The sequence below is a fragment of the Diospyros lotus genome, chromosome 15 (genome assembly GCF_014633365.1).
Source record: "Diospyros lotus cultivar Yz01 chromosome 15, ASM1463336v1, whole genome shotgun sequence".
NCBI classification, from domain to species: domain Eukaryota; kingdom Viridiplantae; phylum Streptophyta; class Magnoliopsida; order Ericales; family Ebenaceae; genus Diospyros; species Diospyros lotus.
The window spans coordinates 12,051,386-12,068,773 of NC_068352.1; the positions used below are offsets into that span (position 1 = coordinate 12,051,386).

At 39.3% G+C, this 17,388-nt stretch overlaps 1 non-coding gene across 1 annotated transcript; it reads left to right on the plus strand.

Moving 5' to 3' along the window:
* The first annotated feature begins 9,837 nt into the window (after positions 1-9,837).
* LOC127792714 (small nucleolar RNA R71) lies at positions 9,838-9,944 on the plus strand. The gene has a single exon (XR_008021186.1). It is a non-coding gene; the product is annotated as a small nucleolar RNA R71 (small nucleolar RNA).
* The last annotated feature ends 7,444 nt before the right edge of the window (positions 9,945-17,388 follow it).

The following is a 17,388-nucleotide window of genomic DNA, read 5'->3' on the forward strand; positions in this document are numbered from 1 at the left end:
GCAACATGACCAAATGATGGTGTGTGAATCATGCCAAGGCACAGAAGGGACTACCTGATATATGACTTGGAGTTGGCAAATGTGGTATGTGCTCTTCAAGTTATAGAGGCACTACCAAAATGGAATGGTGGGACATTTTGATATTCTCGCGAACCACGAGGAGCCTGAGGTATGAGTTCTCACAAAAGGAGCTGAACAAGAGGTAGCGACGGTTGATAGAGTTCCTTAAGGACTACGACTGCACTACTTCGTATCACTGGGCGCATGGCAAAGAAGTGCCCAATGCAGGACCTGGTGGATAGCTGTGAGTGTCAGATGAAGTTGGAGGCTTGTTGGCCTGCCGACTATGATGGTAGTGCCGAAGGGATCGTCTACTTTTATGGCTAGCCTAGTCGTTTAGCTGGATCTGGTGAACGAGATACAGAAGGTGTAACACCCCCTTTCCTAGATCTGCCAAGGAAGAGGTGCTACGGGAAAAAGAAAATAAACTGATTGATAAACTGAATTCTGATACCAATACTGTATATGTCAATTAACTGTAATAAAACTCTGAGTCAACAAAAACTGAAATCATAAACTGCATCTAAGGGAAATCCCTAAACTGGAATATAAAATAAACCTAAACTGATCAAATGCTAACTAATAAACTAACAACTCCCAGACATCTTTGGTCTTGAGTGGCTCCATGTATACACACTACTGGACACTGCTACTAGGCCCCACATTTGGTACTCCCCCGCTAGGACCTAGAATGGTGAAGAGTACAAGGTGAGCTACAAAGCTCAGCAAGTAATAAACTGGAAAGGAAAAACTGAAGTTGAATCGAGAAATATCGATACTGATTAAAACTTACTGAACTTGTACTGAGAGATATAATAATCACTGGATGTCATTATAAGATGTAATGCACATAAACTGTAAACTAAATGCAAGTATGCAGCTTTGGCACGTAGGCCCACATAACTGTAATACATACCTGGCTGATCTGAATCCTGCATACACAAAAACTGTAAGCACATACTGTGGGCAATATGCCCCTGGCTCCCTGGTCGACAACAGGCGAGCAAAACAAAACTGAAAACTAAACTAGTGAGATCCCCGCGGACAAGCCGCCTGGCGCGCTTAATGCAATGCTGTGCACATATATATGCTGGCACAATATGTAGTGCTCCATATAAAATCGTGCCAAATGTTCATACAAAAAATGTATGCTCATAATCTCACAAATAATGCTGACCATGTCATAATAATATACTAAACATGTAATCTAATCTTCAATGTATTAGAATACAAAGATTCCATGAACTATGTATTATGGCATGGGCATGATTAGCTCAATATAATCTGGCATTTAAATTCAATAGGTGTATTGACTATTTTATTGAAGTTAAACTTGAATTGGACTTTCTGGAAGCCTACTTGAAATTCTGAGGAGACCCATTCGGATAGTAGAAAAAAGGCATACGGATACTCTAAAGGGTATTTGGATAATCTAGGATAAAGGCTTTCGGATACTAAAAGAGACAACTTTAAGAAAACACGGAATTCGGGACAGATTGTTACCCTTTCGTATTTTAGCCATAACTCTCTGATCTGAACTCCGATTGAGCTGATTCAAGTTGATATGGAAATAAAAGAGGAATAAATACAACTTTCATGTTTTGTATTTTCCGAGATTCAGGCTCCATAAAGGTAAAAATTGGCCCACAAGAGAACAAAAGCTTTCTGGAATGCTGAGTGGACTGATTGATACCCTTTTGTATTTTTTCCATAACTCTCTGTTCTGAACTCCGATTGATCTGATTCAAATTGCTATTAAAATAAGAGAGGAAGACCTAAAACTTTCATGTTTTTATTTTTTCTAGATTCTATCTCCATCAAGGTCAAAATTGGCCCGCAAAAGAACAAAACTCAAAGAGACAACTTTAAGAAAACACGGAATTTGGAACAGATTGATACCCCTTCGTATTTTTGACATAACTCTCTCTTCTCAACTCTGATTTAATTGATTCAAATTTATGTGGAAATAAAAGAGGAATACATACAACTTTTTTGTTTTGAAGTTTCTGAGATTCGGGCTCCATCAAGGTCAAACTTGGCCCGCAAGAGAACAAAAACTTTCTGGAATGCTAGGTATTCGAATACTGAATTCTTGTATCCGGATACCTTCATCTTCCAAACCCAGAAACGAGACACGGACAGAGATGCCATGGATTCAATTTAAAGCTAAATAACAACACCATTCTGAAAGAAATCTTGGGAAAACAAGTCCCAATTGGTAAGAAACAATCATATGAATGAACAACGGATTAAAACTTGAAGAATCAAAGATAAAGATCCAATGAATAATCTGATCATGCACACTGTGTAATGCCCCGCTCCCACCTACGGGTGTTACTCACGAATAATCAGCTTATTATTCACACGCTAGGGTAAAGATGAAGAGACGGCTACGTTTTGATGAGAAACGACCTAGGTGGGAACTAGGCTTTGCCCTCTCTTCGCTCCACTCGAGGGTCCGAGAATTATCAAACGACCCATTAAAAACCCGAAACCTCGCAATCGTCACCCCTTCTCAAGCTCTTTAATGAAGAGCTAAGGGTGATCTCCCAGGATCGAAAGAAATAAGCTAACTCACTAGCTCCAAATAAATTATGGCATAATGCCTTAATTATAAGAAAATAATTTTTCTTTTCTTTGCCCCAACCATTAACCCATTTATCTCACTTCCAATTTCTTTGGAAAATATTTGGATTAATATTTCTTTGGAAAAATTTAAATAAATTTCCCTCATTAAATCTCCATTGATTTTCCCTTTAATTATTTCAAAATACCATAATTTTCCAACCATTAGGAAATTAATTTTTGAAATACAAACCTCAAGGAATCCTCATCCAATTTCAAAATTTAAGGAAAATACTCCATTATTTTAATTTCCCAAAATATAGAAATTTTTCCCACAATTGCCTCAAATTTATATTAATTTAATAATTAATTTGGAGGCTAAAATACTCATTTATTTATTTATTTAAACATAATTTATTTCAGAATTTTTACAAAATATCAGCAATAGTTAATAAACGAAAAAAAATAAAATAAAAAAAGAATACATCACAGCAGTAAGGGCCCCCAGCGCTGGCCGAGCGCGCACCCGCGCTGGCCGCGCACACCGGCCGCGCGCACCTGCTGCGCGCGGCTGCGCCAACCGCGCCCCCCCTGGCTGCCCCTAGCACACTGCCACAACCTTTTTTTTAAAAAAAAATATATATATATATATATATATTTTTAAACTCAAATTTTCCAGAATGCTTATACACTACGAATGGCTTCCAAAACATTCAAGTTTGCCACCATACATCCATATTAAGCATTCATTACACATTTAACAAAATAACTACAACATTTAACCACAAAATACATAAACACTACTACTCTTGCTTTTCTTCCTTGCTTCCAACCCTTAACCTTGCAAAACTCCCTTTCCTTTTGATGGCTCTCCACCTACATTGAGGTCAAAGGACCTTAAGAGCCAAAGCTTAGTAAGGGTGCTATGCAAATGTAAATGAAGTATGAGAAACATAACATGTAATGCAAATGCAATGCATATCAAGGGTAGTTCTCCATGCCCTCATAACCACTTAGGTTAAGGCACCAACCAACCCCTCACTCCCATCACAAGTCCTCCTTATGGCCATAGGTCCACTAGGGCACAAAACATGCAAAGAACCATCACATGCAACTCATACAAACCATGTACAAATGCAAGCAAAACCCCACCACTTGGGGCTATCCCTTACCTTGTTTTCTTTGAAGCTTCAACACTTCCACAAGCCAAGAATCTCTCTTAGACTTTAATCACCCTTAAAGAAAAATAATAAGGAATTTTTAGCTCTTATACATAAGCATTCAAACTATTTCAGGAGAAGGAACTAGGTTTACCTTGCTAGCCTTTCTCTTCCTTCTCTTAGTCTTGATTTCCTTTTTGCTTCTTTCACTTCACATGTGGGGAAAACTTTGAACCAATTTCCCCACTCCTTATTTATAGAACTTTTCTTCTCAATCCATGCCAAATCTCAAGATTGCATCCTAGCCATAGATTTCTTCTTAATTCAAGAGACTAAATCTCCACCTTTAAACACTAGCACAATCCTTGTGCTTCTCCCAAATTTAATCCTAGCCATTGATTTTAGGAGAACACTTCTCTAGACTCAAAGAAAACACAAATCCAAGAGACTTTATCTCCTTGAATCTCATCCATTGATCTTTCTTTGGAGACTAAATCTCTTCCCTTGGATCAATCCCAATTTCTCATAATTCTCCTATTTTCCAAATAATTAAATAATGACTAATTTCAAGATTGACTAATTTCCCAATTTTCCATTTAATTTAAATTCATAACTTTTCAAGCAATTAATGGAGACTAAAAATAATTTCTTTTTGATTTAAATTTAAAGGCTCTTGAAAGACATAATCCATTTACTTCAACATTTATTTAAATCTACCATTTCCCACATAAATGCTTGACTATTTTCCATTCAATATGGAATTTCTTTTAATTCCCTCCATCATGGCCCTCATTAATTCTTGAGAGACTAATTTCTTTTCTTTTGCATTTCTTTTAAACATCACTCTTGATTCATAAGATCATGCCATGTGTCACCAAATTCTCTTAATTAAATAAATCCTTGTTCTCCAAATTTAATTAAATCTCATTCCATAAGATTTTGCCAAGTGTCACAAATCTAGTCATACTTGGTTTTCCAATTTAATTCCTAATTATCCATGCACTTAATCAAGAATTAAATTCTTTAAAAATCTATTCTCCAACATAAATAATTTCTCAAAAAATAATTTATCTTCCATTGGGATGGAACTCCAAATTACCGTTTTGCCCCTCCTAAGACATCCAATATATCATGGCATTTTCTTTAATTCAAGGGCAATTATGGAATTTTTCATAGACCAATACTCTCTTAAATGATAAAATTTATCATGACTCATCAAGGGTATTACAATTGGACTCATCCTTGATTGCAATTGCACCAAAGGGAAAAACATGAGTAACTATGAAAGGACCAGTCCAACAGGAACGTAACTTACCAGGCATCAACTTGAGGCGAGAATTGTATAGCAGAACTTTCTGGCCAACTTCGAATGTCTTCCTCACAATAAGCTTGTCATGCACAACCTTGGTCTTCTCCTTATAGATGCGTGAGTTCTCATATGCGTCCATCCTAATCTCCTCAAGCTCTTGAAGTTGGAGCTTTCTTTGGGCACCTGCGTGAGCCAGATCCATGTTGCAGTTCTTCACCGCCCAATATGCTTTATGCTCTATCTCCACTGGCAGGTGGCATGCTTTGCCAAAAATAAGCCGGTATGGGGACATGCCAATGGGAGTCTTGAATATAGTACGGTAAGCCCATAATGCATCCTCCAATCTCTTAGACCAATCTTTCCTATTGGGCTGGACTGTCTTCTCCAAGATGTGCTTGATCTCTCTGTTGGACACTTTAGCCTGCCCATTGGTCTGTGGATGATATGCTGTCGCCATTTTATGCAAGACTCCATATTTCCGAAGGAGGGTCACCATTTTCTAATTGCAGAAATGAGAGCTTTGATCACTGATGATCACTCGGGGAATGCCAAACCTGCAAAATATGTGAGAACGAACAAAATCTGCAACCACAGAAGCATCATCAGTCCTGGTGGCTTTAGCTTTCACCCATTTAGACACATAATCAACTGCAACAAGAATGTACACAAAGCTAAACGACATAGGGAATGGACCCATGAAGTCAATGCCCCACACATCAAATATCTCACAAAAAATAAGGGTTACTGGGGAATTTCATTCCTACGTGAGATAGTGCCTGTGTGTTGGCAAAGTGAACAATGCTTGCAAAACTCATATGAATCCCTAAAGAGTGATGGCCAATATAATCCAGAATCTAGGACTTTCCTCGCTATGCGTTGGGGACCGAAATGACCACCACATGCAAGTGTATGACAAAAATTAAGGACAGACGCAAACTCATGGTCAGGGACACATCTCCGAATCACCTGGTCACTGCACATGCGCCATAAATAGGGATCATCCCACACATAATACTGAGCCTCACTCTTAAATTTGTTTAGTTGCTCTTTCTTAAGATATGCAGGTAATTTAGAAGGGACTAAATAATTTACCAAATCTTCGTACCAGGGCTCAATACCATGAATGTGGTAGATGAACTCATCTGGAAAATCATCTCGGATAGGCTGTGAGCCCATGACTGTGGAATCTGAAGAAGGAGGGACCCTGCTCAAATGATCAACTTCTAGGTTCTCGCCCCACTCTTATCTTTTATCTCAACATTGAACTCCTGAAGTAGGAGCATCCACCGTATCAACCTGGGCTTAGCATCGGGCTTCTTCAATAGGTATTTCAAGGCTGCATGGTCAGAAAACACGACAACATTAGAATCCAGAAGATAGGAGCGAAATTTATCTAAAGCAAACACAATAGCTAAAAGCTCATTCTCTGTCGTGGTGTAGTTTGCTTGAGCAGCATCCAAGGTGCGCGAGGCATAGGCAATGACATGTGACTTATTCTCCACTCGTTGTGAAAGAACGGCACCAACTGCATAATTGGAAGCATCACACATGAGCTCGAATGGCAAGTCCCAATTGGGTGGCTGTATGATAGGTGGGGAAGTCAGGCGTCTCTTCAACTCATCAAATGCCTGCTTGCAATGTTCGTCGAACTGGAAATCCACATCCTTTTGGAGTAGGTTGGACAAGGGACGGGCAATCTTGTTGAAATCCTGGATAAACCTCCTGAAAAGAACGAATCTCCCGCACAGAGGTGGGGTAAGGCAGAGAAGAAATGATATCGACCTTAGACTTATCAACCTCTATACCCCTCTTGGACACTACATGCCCCAAGACAATCCCCTACTCTACCATGAAGTGACATTTTTCATAATTCAGCACAAGATTCTTTTCAATGCACCTCTCCAACACTCGACCCAAACTAACTAGGCAGTCATCAAAGAAGGTCCCATACACAGAGAAATCGTCCATGAACACCTCCATGCAATGCTCAAGAAGGTCGGAGAAGATACTTACCATGCACCTCTGAAATGTACCTGGAGCGTTGCAAACACCAAATGGCATCCTCCTATAGGCAAATGTGCCGAAGGGGCAGGTGAAGGTGGTATTTTCCTGATCCTCCGGTGCTATGAAAATCTGAAAATATCCAGAGAAGCCATCAAGAAAACAATAGTGTGACTTACCTGTCAGCCGCTCCAACATTTGGTCAATAAATGGGAGAGGGAAGTGATCCTTCTTCGTGGCGAGGTTGAGTCTCCTGTAATCAATGCACACTCTCCAACTATTTTGTACTCACATCGGAACAAGCTCATTCCTCTCATTAGGCACCATTGTGATGCCCGTCTTCTTGGGAACTACCTAAACTGGACTCACCCACTAGCTATCAGAGATAGGATAAATGATACCAACTGAGAGTAGTTTACTTACCTCTTTCTTTACCACATCCAGGATGGTGGGGTTGAGTCTCCTCTGGGGCTGTCTCACAGGTTTAGCTCATTTCTCTAGATGAATCCTATGCATGCATATGGAAGGGCTAATCCCAGGTATGTCTGCCAATGTCCAGCCGATGGCTCTCTTATGTTGTTTCAAAAGAGCCAATAACTTTTGTTCTTGGTGAGGCTACAAATTATTTGCAATGATGACCGGCAACTTCTCGCCATCCTCCAAGTAGGCATACTTGAGATGCTCGGGTAGGGGCTTGCGCTCAAGTGTAGGTGGCTGCTGTAATGAAGGGACTAACCTGTTTGGCTCTAACTCAATGGCAGCAAGGTTAGTAGAAACAATATCCTCTATGGGGGAGCCATGAAGATCAGAATGTGCATGCTCATTTTTAACTTCAGAATTGTGATTATCTAGAAATGCAACAATCTCAGAACATGCATCACATGGATCACTCTCATTACTACAATCAGGATAGATGAAGGAATCTGGAAGGTCATGAAAAGTGGGGAATGCATCAATCAAATCACAAGACTTACTGCATGCTTCATCAACCAACAATTGAATCAAGTTAACTTGCAAAGTGGAATGATCTTCAGGGAGACATTTCATGGCATCAAGTATGTTAAAATGAATGGTGCTACCAGCAAATTCCATGGAAAGTGTACCCTCATGCACATTGATGATAGTTCTTGCAGTTTTTAAAAATGGTCTACCTAGGATGAGAGGTGCATGCTCATGTGTGTTATCATCTTCCATGTTTAAAACATAAAAATCAGTAGGAAAGATGCAATCCTTAACCTTCACCAAGACATCCTCCAAGACTCCAGAGCGGTAGGCTGTGCTGCGATTGGCTAGCTGGACAACCACTCCTGTTGGCTTCAAAGGACCACACTACAATGAAGCATAGATAGAGTTAGGCATGACATTAATTGATGCACCTAAATCTAGCAAAGCATTACTAAATTGCATGTCTCCTATAGTACAAGGAATGGAAAACGTCCCTAGATCTTTGCACTTCCTTGGCATGGCAGGTTGTATGAGAGCTGAAACATTCCTCCCAAGGATGACCTTCTCATTCCCCTTAAGCTTCCTCTTGTGAGTACACAATTCCTTGAGAAATTTTTCATACTTAGGAATCTACCTAATGGCTTCAAGGAGAGGGATGTTGACTTCAACTTTCTGGAATGTTTCCATAATTTCTTTATCTAATTCAGCTCCTGCCCTCTTCATGCTTTGGGTGACTCTATGTAGGAAGGGCAGGGGTTGGCTGATGGAAGCTTCTCTCTGTTCGGATTCATTGCTAGTGGGTTGGATGCCTTCTTGTATTGGAGTGGGCTGATCTTACTTTCTGCTACCAGCATCTTCTTTCTGATTTTCTGATTGTTTGCTTATTGGACCAGCTACTTCTTTGCCGCTTCTAAGGGTGATGACACTCACATTACTTCTTGGATTGGTGACAGGTTGAAAGGGTATTTGGCCAGAACCTTGACTCCTTAGCTCATTTATGTTGGAAGCTAGCTGCCTAATTTGTGTCTCCAAATTCTGAATAGTAGTCTCTGTTCTCTGTTGGAATTGGAGTGTGTTGGCTGCTAGTTGCTTGACAAGATCATCCAAGCTAGGTTTCGATTTGGGTGGTGGTTGTGCGGGCTGCATAGTTTGATTTGGCCTGGGTGGGGCATGGTTACTGGAACTTGGACCTTGAGGATGATTAAATCTTTGTGGCTACTGAAATTGTTGCTGCTGCAAGTCATGAGCCTGGTATGGATTGTGCTGCTGGAATGGCTGATTTGAATACCCTCCATATCTGAAATTTGGGTGATCCCTCCATCCAGGATTATATGTGGCTGAGTATGGATCATACTTATGTTGTGGCTACTGCTGGAAAGGTTGATTGTGCTGCTGGAATGGTCTACCAGGGAAGATGCCAGCAACAGATTCAGTGTTCTCTTGTAGTTGGGGACATTGGTTTGTGGGGTGAGAGGGTAGGGAACATATTCCAGACAACTGCTATTGTGGCTGTTTGCTCTCCAATGCCAATTGTCTAACCATGGAACCAACTCCTCCAACTTGTTCTCTATTCTTTGCTGGTCATTGGTTGCTGCAGCACTAATTTCATTGATGCCTCTTGTAAGAGTGTTCATTCTTGTGCCAAATTACTGTGCATTTTGGGCCATTTTCGATATCAGCTCCTGGGCAGCAGTTGGGGTCTTTTCAGACAGTGCTCCTCCACTTGCAGCATCCACAAGATATCTGTCCATTGGTATTAATCCTTCATAGAAGTATTGGACTAGAAGCTGGTCGCTTATCTAATGGTGTGGACAGCTGGAACACAATTTCTTAAACCGCTCCCAGTATTCATGCAATGTTTCTCCACCTTGCTGTCGGATGCCACAAATCTCCTTCCTTATGGCTACTGTTCTGGAGGCTGGGAATAATTTTTCCAGAAATACTCTCTTCAACCCATCCCAACTTGTGATGGCGGCAGGTGGCAAGTAGTAGAGCCAATCCTTGGTGGCCCCATCTAAGGAAAATGGGAAGGCCCTCAGCTTGATTTTCTCTTCATCTACTCTCTGTGGCTGCATGGTGGAGCAAACAACATGGAACTCTTTCAGGTGTTTATGTGGATCTTCTCCTGCAAGACCATGGAACTTAGGAAACAAATGAATTAGTGTAGACTTAAGTTCGAAGTTGGCATCTAGCTAGGGGTATTGAATGCATAAAGGCTGGTAATGCACATCAGGTGCAGCCAGCTCTCTAATGGTTCTACCATCTAAATGACCACGGTTTCCATTGTTGCCATTATTTCCATTAAGCCCATTATGACCATTACCAATTCCATTTCCATTGTTTACATTATCAGCCATGTTGATATGTTCTGGAATAGGCTCAGATGGTATATGACAGTCAACAACAGTAGTAGAAGCCTTGAATCTAAGTTTTGCCCTTTGCTTTCTAAGGGTTAATTCAATCTCAGGATCCAAATCAATTAATTTTCCCTTAGATGATCGGGTCATGCAGAAACTTTTAGCATAAAAACACACTCAAAATGACTCTCTAAGACACACAGAATAAGCACACAACATAATACAAAGAATGGCCTAAAAGACAACAAAAACTCAAAAACGTAAACAACATAAAATCTAGCAATCAAGAAGCCCTAAGATGATTTTTTTTTTTTAATCAATTTTTTTTTCACAAAATTTCACCATACCCCCATTAAGGACCCTAAAAGGACCAAAACCAACCACTAAAAATCACAAAAGTGCTCCGAAAGTGGTCTAAACGATGGAATTTGGCCAAACCGAGATAGTCACTTTGGGTGTTGGTAGTGTGCAAACGAATTAGGAAATGCCACTATTTTGATGCAAAAACCACTCAAAAAGCAAGGAAAATAAAAAGGAAACACACACAATAAAAAAAATCAAAAAAAAAAAAAGAAAAGAAAAGTGAAAGAAAAAACCAATTTTCCTTAGGTGAGTAGGTTGATTTTGGAAGTTTCCTCTTGAAGGCAGATTTCGATTTTGCAAACCTTCTATATTGTGTCGCACAACTGATCACCTAAAAAGAAACCAGAAAAAGAAAGAAAAAAAAAAATGAAAGTTAGTAATATTAGAAGAAAATCAGTGAAGGAAAAAGGAAAAGGGTTAGAAATTAGTATCCTGTTATGACAGAAACAGTTTTGACGGTTCCTCGATAACGGCGCCAAAATTTGGTCGGGCTGTCGAACACCGATACATTAGATGAATAATGATTTGGATTTGCAATAAGGGTGCAACCCAAAGTCGTCTCCCAACGAACCTCAAACGGATCTGTCAAAACAAGACTAAACGGGGGGGGGGGGGGTTTGATGAAAAACAGACAACAAAATAAACAAGAACACAGTAAACCGAGATGCAACTAGTTGCAACCTTTCCTCCCTACCCGAGTATCATCATCCACCATATAAAGAACCTATTTATCTTTAATCCCCAGATCTAAAAAAAAATGCTTGACAATCGTCGAAGACTAAATCGAAACAAATATAAAAATCACAGAAGATCTTCTTAATCAATATACAAGTTTCAATTTTTTTAGCACACAGATCTGAAACCGACATGAACAATCGCCCACTGAGTTTATGTTGTTTCTTGCAAACCAATACCCCAATCGAGCCTATTAGTCAAATCTGCCCAAGTATCATGCATGCATTCATACGATCGCATAAAATACATACACACTTGAGAAGAAGCAAAGAAACAAAACCATAAGATTAAAGATGAAAACAGATATACAAAAACGTTCAAAGATTCAAACCGAATAAGGAGTATGGCATGCAATCGGTTACAAAATCCTTAGCCTTCCATCTTGACAAGAACAATGGAGAAAAGGAAAATTGGCTACTGTTCACGTGAGAAAAGAATAATCCTCCCCTAATCGCCTCTCAATGTGCTTAAATAGAGCTTAGGGAGGAAACCCTAGGTTACGAAAACTTCACAGCTGATTTAGAATAGGATAACGTGCGTTCTGGGATTCGCCCCCTTCATAAAAATTATATATCAGGAAGAGTAGATGAATTTTGGAATTTTAATAACTTGATTTGGATATCGGACGCTCAAGTTATGGCCTTTTAAAGATTTAGCGTCTGTGCAGCTTTCCTAATTTGACCCAACTTTTCGGCCCCAACTTTGAAGTGATGTTTGGAGGCCCAAACGAACTCGGATTTAGACAAACCATACCATTACAAAAATCCCAAGAAGTCCTCTACAATATCTATGAAGACATCATTCACGTTCTGGGATTATAACTTGGCCAAAAATTTGAAAGAAGCAAAGAAGGTCAAATTTGTCAGCACACTTTTGCTTCTTTGTCTCCAATCTCCTTGTTTCCCTTCTTGCCATCAAAATTCCTCTCGACCCAGGAAGCCCAAATCTGTCCAAAATAAAATAAAATAGTGTGAAGCTCAATTCCTATAAAATAAAATAAAACAAAATCAAGATGAATAAAATGACACAACTAACGTGCAAAAAGACTAAATATGAGGGCTAAATAATATGAAAATATGCGCTCTATCAATGGTCAACACTTGCATAATATCGTGACAACCAATCCATGCCAAGGATCAAATCAAAATCCCTAACATCAAGAATTTCTAAGTCTCCTAAATAGCTTTTTATCATGTACCTCGACCTTACAATTCTCAAGCATTTCTCTTGATAGCATATGCTTGCTGAACTACCGTGGCATAATCCACACTCTGAGTTCCTCCAAAAGCATGGAAAATATCAGCACACAATCCTCTCTGAAATTTAACAGCCTTCTTAGGTTTAATGGACACCAACTCTAAGGCCTATCTAGTCAAGGCTATAAACTCTGCCTCACCTTGGGCCATTGTCTTGGTACCTTACACCAACTCAACGAACTCAAAAATTTTCTGGTCTTTGACCCATGCTGGGTAATAAGCATCGTAGAATACTGGCTGAAATCTGACCCATGTGGCTCTCGATTACCAAACCTCTAGTGGCAATCTCCCACCATCTCTCAACATCGCCTCTAAATAAGAATGTGCTAAGTCACACTCGGCGATAGTCTGGACAATTGATAGCATCCAATTCTCAACCATTGCTACATATGTGCCTCCATGGAATGCTGAGGGTCGGAAGGCCATGAAATCCTTTAATAGCTGACTCTCTATATCTGCCTCCACAACTGGAGTTGTTGGAGCGACTGGCTTATCGCCTCTACTATCTCCTACTTTTTAGGGAACTTGTGATTCCCTTACCTGATTAGTTACTAGGGTATCTGTAATACCCGGTATTACATGGTATTGAAAATAAATAATTTTTTATTATTTTGAAAGGATCTCGGGTGGTCCGGGAAGCCCAAGAGTTGGTTTCAAGAAATTAATTAATAAAATTTCTGAATTGGTGGCAGGGAGTTACTCGGGACTTAGATGTCCAGCGAAGAGGGTAAGAGATTGGTGAGCATCTCGATATGAGGATAATGACGCTAAAAGCAGTCCGACTTGAAAGTTAAGCAAGATCGCTACGGGGCAAGCAGCGTAGTTCAAAAATTTTGAACTTACCCTGATCCCGGCAATTGGATCAACGTCGAAATTAAATCATTCACAAATAAATAAATAAATCTAACCTTTAGATTATCGAGTCGTTAGCGGATTCGAGCCGCCCAAGCGTCCGGCCTCTAACTCATCATATGCGGCACGCGTCCGTTGGCAAGGAGAGCGGAATAGGAGTGCTAGCTCTTTCTCCTTTGCAAGGCTTGTGTATGGACGGAAAAAGAACGCCCTCATTTCGTATTGATGCCAAAAGAAACGGGGAAGAGTGAGCGGCAATACGTTTTTCAACTCTTGAAAAACGACACCAAAAATCCCTTAATTTTGGGCAACCCATAAGGGATATTTATAGTGAAATATCCTAGGGTTTCTAAAACCCTAATGGATTGGGCTAGCCCATTAATTCTAATTTAATTAGAATATTAAGTGGGCTTATTCTAGTCCAACTAGAAATATAATTAAATGGCCCAAATCCTTTTATAGGTTTAAATAAAATATTTTGGCTCAAATCTAATTCAAGCCCAAATATAATATTTAATATTTAGCCTAAATCTAATTTGGTCCAAATATAATATTTAATATTTGGCCCAAATCTAATTTAGTCCAAATATAATATTTAATTTAATATTTGACCTAAATCTAATATAGTCCAAATATTAACTTAAGCCCAAATATATTTTATTTCCTATTTGCCATTCCAACAAATAGAAAATTATTAAATTAGAAACTCCTTCCTAATTTAATCAATTGCCATTTTAGGAAACTCTTTCCATTTTGACGACTTCTTGTCATATTGACGTCATTACGTCTATTTGTTCTTTTTCTGTGAGAACCTACGTCAGCACAACTTCTTGCCGAAGTGTCCCACTTAACCATACGTCCACTCTCCTGGTTTAAGCCAGGGACCGTGCCTATTGCGTATGACTCATTAGGCTTCCGAATATGTTGGCAATGTGTCGGTACAAACACATAAGACAAGATTGACCTCTAACAAGGCATCGTGCCTACCCAATTATTCAGAAGGATTCATAATCCGCAAATAACCTTTCACGAGCATGGTTACCGTGTAATTCGATCCTCTCGTCAATGTATCTTATGTGATCTCAAGTATGGCGATGTGTTGCTTGATAATGATCACATGAGTTTTTTTCGGTCTTCTGGATATCTTCACTTAATAAAAAGTAAATCAATAACTCCTTATTGATCTCTTTTACCATGACCATGGATTTAAAGTGAATATCCACCGAAGGCGCTTTAGATACATCATCCTCTATCAAGGGATAGACGAGTCTCATCTTGGTTATACACCCATCTCCATAAGCCTCACGATACACCCAATGATCGCCCACATGCAGCCTTTGTCTAGGCCCATCGAAACGATGTCAAAGCATACCGATCTTCTTATGAGATGACCGTGACAACCTCAAGTCCAAGGATTAGTTACACCCATCTCGTATGAGAATTCCATCAACATATAACCAAAATGGATTCTCATGGCGAGTCATGTCCAGTGACACGTTCTACAACATTGGTCACCTATGTATTTGTCTAGACATCCCTATGCCTATGGGTGTGAGACCCCTATTGCTATCACATAGCAAAAACATAGCACATACAAGTCTTACCGCAATTGTCAATGTCCATTCTTGACATTGCTACGACTTGGGACGTTTAATGATGTCTAGAAACTATGATGCATCATCTCACATCTTTACAGATTAATCATAGTATACATCATATGGACTTCTATCTAGTTTCATTCGGTTATTACAATAATAACATGAAACTAATAGAATGACTTCTTGTGAATTTGAATAACTCCTTATTCAAATAATAAACATGATTACAATTGTCAGTGTACAACATGCCCAATCTGATTGGGTCTAGAGCACCTAAACTAACAACTAGGAATAATTTTCGAAATAAATTCTGTATAAGCCCGAATGGGTGCTAATACCGAATAATCGGAGGGGACCTCTTGAAAGCTGAGGGGACCCTACGGATGGTTCAATTTTCTGAGTAAAGCAACCCTTAGGTGTTCTAGGGTGGAATGAAAGTCTCGTGCAGGTGCGAGAAGGAAATCGACATTTTTGAGTAAAGTCAGTTATTAATTTTGAAGAAATTAAGATATTTTGTGGCTTGAGTGGAAGTAAATTGAAGCTTGGAGGGCTCAAGTGAAATTATTAAAAATTTCTCAAATGAATTAATGAGATTAAAGAGGGGTGAATGTGTAATTTAATTTATATATATATATTTATATATATGCGTGTGTGAGGAGGAAGCTTTCTCACGTGTTGTCTCTGTAAATTGAAATGGGAGAGATGGCCGAAAGGAACAGAGAGCTGAGGAGAGTGAGAGATTGTGGGAGAGTGCTGGCTGAGGCATTGCGAGATCGAGAGAGGGAGATTTCGCGCGCGCGTGCGAGAGAGAGCATGATGGCCACTCGGCCATGGCAGTAGCCGCCATGGCCAGCAACGAAGAAGCAGATGTGTGGGAGGCTTCGACGAGCGGTGGGTCGCGGCGCGCTGTAGTAGAGGCAATCGATGAGATCGTGATTGATGCTAAAAAATGCAAAAAATTGTTATATTTTTATTACCTCCTAATCCATTTGATCAACTTAAAATCTTCAGAATTGCTTGTTGCAGCCCAGAAGAAGGAAAAGAGATGAAAGAATGATTTAACTCTCCAAAGGCATGAATGAAAGAGGAAGAAAAAGCCAAGAAATGAAGGTGTTCTGATAAGAGTCAAATCCATTCGAATGAGTCTTCAGAAGATATTCAAATATGGAGCAAATCAGAAGGAAGCTGGTCAATCATTCGAATAGATCATTCGAACATTCGAATATGCAAAATATTGGGAATGTATTTGGATATGCTTGGCCTAATTCGAATAAGAAGTAATAAAAATCAAGATCTCTAGGTGAAAAATGTGCATATCCGGATGAAAGACAAGTCATTCGAATGAGCTGAAAATGAGAAGAAGTTTGGATAAACATATTGTATGGAAACAATGAAGATATATCCGAATGAAGCCTAGGTCATTCAAATGTAATTGAAGAAGAAAGAAAATCTATTCGAATGAAGGCTTAGTAATTCGAATAAGAAGCAACACAAAGAACTCCAGATTCGAATACTTCCCAAGTCATCCGAATGCTATGAAGAAGTCAAGAGGAAAATTAGAAATTCATTCGAATGAAAGTACTGTTGCATTCGAATGACTGAGAAAATCGCCGTGTAAGGAATAGTAAAGTGTGAAATTCATTCGAATGGGATTAAAACTCATTCGAATGACCCGAGCAGCCAAAAGAAACTCAGCACGCATTCGAATATCTCTACTAGCATATTCGAATGAGCATCCGAATAAAAATCTGACATGCGCAAATAAACATGGTGGCTCTGAGGTAAATTCAACCAACTTTTTGAACAACTTTTCATCAAGTGGTCCCCACTTCCATGTGCTGTAAGCTTAAAAAGGAACTAACATTCTTTGGAATTAGAGGTTGAAGAGAACAGAGGATACTCAGAAAAAAACATAAAAAGACGAAGATCATTGGAAAGTAGGAAGTCTTTTCATTCTGTCTGTTTCTCTCGCTTTAGTTCTTGTCTGTATTTTTTATGAATAACACTTCAGTTATCTTTCTTGTTCTTGCTAGTTCTGAGTTTTTGTATTACAAGTCCTTTTTTTTTTTTTACTTCTGTTTCAAGTTGTAGTTCGTTTCAGTAATCAATATAGCAGTAGTTTATACAATTCTTATCGTTTGATCCAATTTATTTTCTTTGTGAATCTCGTATTCATCCGTTGAGATT